Source organism: Galeopterus variegatus, unplaced genomic scaffold (genome assembly GCF_000696425.1).
Source record: "Galeopterus variegatus unplaced genomic scaffold, G_variegatus-3.0.2 Scaffold582, whole genome shotgun sequence".
NCBI classification, from domain to species: domain Eukaryota; kingdom Metazoa; phylum Chordata; class Mammalia; order Dermoptera; family Cynocephalidae; genus Galeopterus; species Galeopterus variegatus.
The window spans coordinates 495,293-500,206 of NW_007726693.1; the positions used below are offsets into that span (position 1 = coordinate 495,293).

The 4,914-nt window shown below is 44.7% G+C and overlaps 1 pseudogene; it reads left to right on the top strand.

Moving 5' to 3' along the window:
- The first annotated feature begins 3,391 nt into the window (after nt 1-3,391).
- On the top strand, nt 3,392-3,874 carry LOC103588518 (annotated as a pseudogene).
- The last annotated feature ends 1,040 nt before the right edge of the window (nt 3,875-4,914 follow it).

A 4,914-nucleotide genomic window follows, 5' to 3' on the forward strand; every position in this document is an offset into this window, starting at 1 on the left:
CCTGACCACTTCCAAACCCCAACTTGCCCCTGTTCCATCTCATGGCAACCACCAGGAGCTATTTCTCAAACGTCCTCGCAGACAAATGAGAACACACTTTACTCTCCTCCCTGTTTTTACTGAAATGGAAGTATGTTATGCATGCTGCCGAGTATCCTGCTGTTTCTCAATTAATGGAACTTTGAAAGAGTTTAAAAGAATAATAGATCTTTGAGATCGTTTCATCAGTTTATTTAAAAAGACACATTTCACAGTCTTTTTAGTGGCTCCAGAATATTTCACTCTACGAATGTACCTTATGCTATTTGACCAATATCTTTCTAATAGATATTCGGTGTGTTCCTGATCTTTTGCCATATAAGCAATACAGCAATTTTGTATACATTTCTAAGATAAATCCCTAAAAGTGGAATCGTGTGTCAAAAGGTATGGATATTTGTAGTTTTAATAGATATTACCAAGCTGCCTTGCAATTTGGACAAACCTACACTGCCATCAGCAGTACGTGAGCGTGACTGTTCCTCGTACTCTTGCCAACTCTATGTAAAGCTAGCAAGTTTTGAAAATGAGCAAAAGGCAAAAAGGTCCCCAGTGTAGAGTGGCCAGGCCCTGCTCGGTGTCCTATGAGGGCTTGTGGTTGGTGCCTGGCGAGAAGCTTGAAGGCACTGGAGGTTGCCCTGGAGAAGCTGCCACAAGGAATATAAGAAACTCTGAGACCAGCTCTACCCACCTCTCGATCCTGCCAGGGCGGAGCCAGTGGAAATGCCTGATAACCCACAATCTCATTGGGGTTGGTGGCAAGACATCTCTGCACCCCCCACGGGGGGAGGTAAAATCCAAACGTGTGACTGAATCTCAAACCCACAAAGGCAATTAATTGCCCCGGTGTGCTGATCTTCCTGTGCTGGCGGCCTGTTGGTTGCCTAGTGCTCAGCACATTTGGGGCCGGTGGTCATTAGTTCTCTCTCCACTGGCAGGGATCTGGTTTCTCCAGCAAGATTGTGACGTCTGAGAAAGGAGGGCTCCATCTTTGCCTGCCCCTTCCCCTCACTATCTCCTGCCAAGGAGGTCTGATTAATTGGGGACTCCAGGAACGGCCTTTGATCCTCTGTATTTGGTCTTCTGATCAGTAAAATACAGGCTCCTCTTTAGCTTTCTGAGGACAAGGCTGGTTGCTAATCTCGTTCGGTGTTAGGCAATTTTCTAGCCAAAGTTCACTATGCTCCTTTGGGGCTTAGATAGCAGTGTGGAGTGTCAGGGGCTAAAACTGCCCCCTCCCCCCCGGCCTGCATTAAGCCGTTGGCCCCTCCTGAGGGGAGGATCTGTGGCCTGTCTTCCCGGGAGGGAACGACAGAAATAACTGCCAGTAACTGTGGGATCCCCAGTGCATCTTAATCTCTGACCAATCCTCCCTGCCCAACCTGGCTGGAAATGTACAACCCCCCAGTGAACCCACAGAGTGGGGGGTCCCGGGAGCAGGAGGGGAGAAAGGGAAGCTGTGAAGCCAGATGGGAAACTAAGTCTACTTGCCACAGAGTGACAGAATCAGAAAACCCCAGATGCGAGAGCTCCAAGGGGCATTATGTCAGCCAGTCTCGTAGTTTTATCACTGAGAAAACCAAGGCTAAGCCAGTGGGGGAACTGGTCACAGAGCAAAGTCACCACCATCCAGAGACAATCACTACTGACAGGCTGGGATGCTTCATCAGGAGGCTGTGTGAGTTTCATGGCATCGATCATATAATGAACGGTTGAGACGTTCCCCTTCACCCTGAAGTTTGCGATGACACCAACCCAGCAGGCTTATGGGAGGTCTGGAAGGCTTTTCTCATTTCCCAATCAAATCAAACTCAGCCACACCCAAGCCAGCTGACACTATTCCCTGCCTCTCTCAACAACACATGCCTTGGCAGATGGGTCCCCAACGTGATAATCATTAACAACAAAATACACATTAGTCAGATTGGTTAGGAAGAAGGCTCTTCAGTTTGATCTCAAGTTTAAAAAGGCTACCGATAGTCTAAGAAGGTAGAGAAATGATTCTTTGGTGTCAGCCACACTGGTCTTTTCTCCATTTCTCCTTTTTTCCCCTCCTTTCCAGCCTTTGGGCCAACAGCTCCCTGTGCCTCCAGACACCCCACCTGCCTGGCTGCCCACACCATGTGCTACTCCACCAGCCATCAGGGATGGTTCATCTCTACATGCCAACCCTTACCAGCCAACTGGGTCTCAAGTTTTGTTTTGTTTTGTTTTAATATTTTTAGCTTCTATTTTTCTGGAATTGTATTTTTGAGAAGAGGGTCCAACTTCTTCAGTGATAATAAGGATAACTGATATTTGTCATGCTGCAGTCCTTCTTAGTTTGTTTGCGACTCTTTTTTAGTACAGATTCCCAAATATTCCAGGAATGGGTATAGGAAAGAGAATCATATATGCCTATAAACTTCCTTTCCAAGGAACGAATTTCTAATGGTGGAATTTCAGGCATGAGTTTAGGAAACATGTTGAGGGTAAGGAGGGAGAAAGAAGGAAGGGAAAAAATATTTCTTGGGTTTTTCAAGTTGCCCTAGAAAGATGGCCCAGTTATTTGTAAGATCAGCCTGTGACAAACATACTTTCCTCCCTCCCTCCCTCCCTTTCTTCCAAGATAATGAGCTCTAATATACAGCCGGCTCTCCAAACCATGGCTTCCACATTCGTGGAATCAACCAACCTCAGATCAAAAATATCTGAAAGAAATAAAACAATACAATAAAAAATATAAATTTAAAATAAAGTATAATGACTATTTACATAGCATTTACATTGTATTAGGTATTATAAGCAATTAAGAGATGATTTAAAGGATACAGGAGGATGTGTGTAGATTACATGCAAATACTACACTATTTTTATACAAAAAACTTGAGTATCCTCAGATTTTGATATCCGTGGGAGGGCCTAGAACCAATCTCCCAGGATACCAAGGGACAATTGTATATAAAGGCATTATTTTGCACTGGCCCCTATTTTTCACTTAGAAACATCAGAGAACTACATTTTAATAGTTTTGGTTTTGTTTGTTCTGAGGGAAGGGATAGATCGATGGGGATGACAGAAACTACTCATGGGATTCTCTGTTTTAGATGTATTGATTTTGTTTGTGTTTACTGAGATATGTCACAAGTAAAATTTACCCTTTTAAAGGGTACAATCCAGTGGGTCTCACTGTGCTCAAATTTGTGCAACCATCACCATACCTAATTCCAAAACATTTTTATCACCCCCGAAAGAAACCCCATACCCAAGCTATGTGTCCCTGCACACGTGTGCCAGATCTCAGCTGATCTGCCCAAGACCCCCTCAGCGCCAACCCTAGTCTCCTGCACAGCCCCTTTTCCGCTCCGACAAGATGAAAGAAACTATCACAAACCAGGAAAAACTTGCCAAGTTGCAGGCTCACGTGCACATTGGTGGGAAAGGAACCACTCACAGAAAGAAGAAGGCGGTTCATGGAACAGCTACAGCAGATGGTAAACTTCAGCTCTGCTTAAGGAAGTCAGGGGTAAACAGTATCTCTGGTGTTCAAGAAGCAAATATGTTTACAAACCAAGGAAGAGTGATCCATGTTAACAACTCTAAAGTTCAGGCGTCTCTGGCAGCGAACACTCTGACCATTAAAGGCCATGCGGAGACAAAGCAGGTGACAGAAATGCCACCCAGCATGTCAAACCAGCTCAGTGCAGACAGTCTGCCTAGTTTACGGAGGGCGGCTGAAGCTCTGCCCAAACAACGTGTGGATGGGAAAGCACCCCTTGCTGCTGGAGAGGAGGAGGAGGAAGTTCCAGATCTTGTGGGGAATTTTGATGAGGCTTCCGAGAATGAGGCAAACTAAATTGAATGAACTTCTTTTTTTTTTTTTTTTTTTCCTTTTTGTCTTTTTTCGTGACCGGCAGCGGATCACAACCCTCAGTGTCGCGCCCGTACCGGACCGGGACCGGCAACGGGATCGCAACCCTCGGTGTTGCGCCCGCACCTCACTCAGCCAGTGAGCGGGAACCGGTCTGTATGTGGGATCCGAACCCTCAGCGGGAGCGCCGCTGCGCTCCCAAGCGGCGCTGCGCTCCCAAGCGGCGCACTGTAGCAGTGTGCCACCAGGCGGCCCCAAATGAACTTCTAAAGAAGATAAAACTTGAAGAAGTTACCAGGAGCAGCTATTTTATATTATGACGGCTTTTTAAATTGTTTTGTTTATGGATGTGGTAAAATCTAGATCTCTATGTCTTTAAGCCCAAGCCTCTTGGACACTGCCGCTCTTTTCAGTTTTTGCTTAGACACCATTCATTCTTTGCAGTTAATTAAGCTGAAGAATCCTGAGAATAAAGTTTGAAACAAAGGTTGATGAAGTTCTTTGCCTAGTTGGAAAACAAAACAAAACAAAGAAACCTTGTACCCAAGTAGCAGGCACTCCCCACCCTTCAGCCTCTGGCAACCACTAATTGTTTCCTCTCTCAAAGGATTTGCTTATTCTGAACATTTTATATACATGGAATCATTCAATATGTGGCCTTTTGTGTTGGGGTTCTTTCACTGAGCATAATGTTTTCAAGGTTCATTGACGTAGCATCTATCAATACACATTCCTCTTTATGGCCAAATAATATTCCATTGCATGGATATATTACATACAGTTTATCTATTCATCAGTTGATGGGCCTTCAGGTTGTTTCCCCTATTTGGCTATTATGATAATGCTGTTTTGAACATTTATGAATAAGTTGGAGTGGACATATATTTTCAATTCTTTTGAGCATATACCTGAGAATGAAATTGCTGGTTCACATGGTATGTTTAACTTTTCGAAGAATTGCCAAAAGGTTTTCCAAAGCGGCTGTACCATCTTAACAGTCCTACCAGCAGTACACAAGGGTTCTC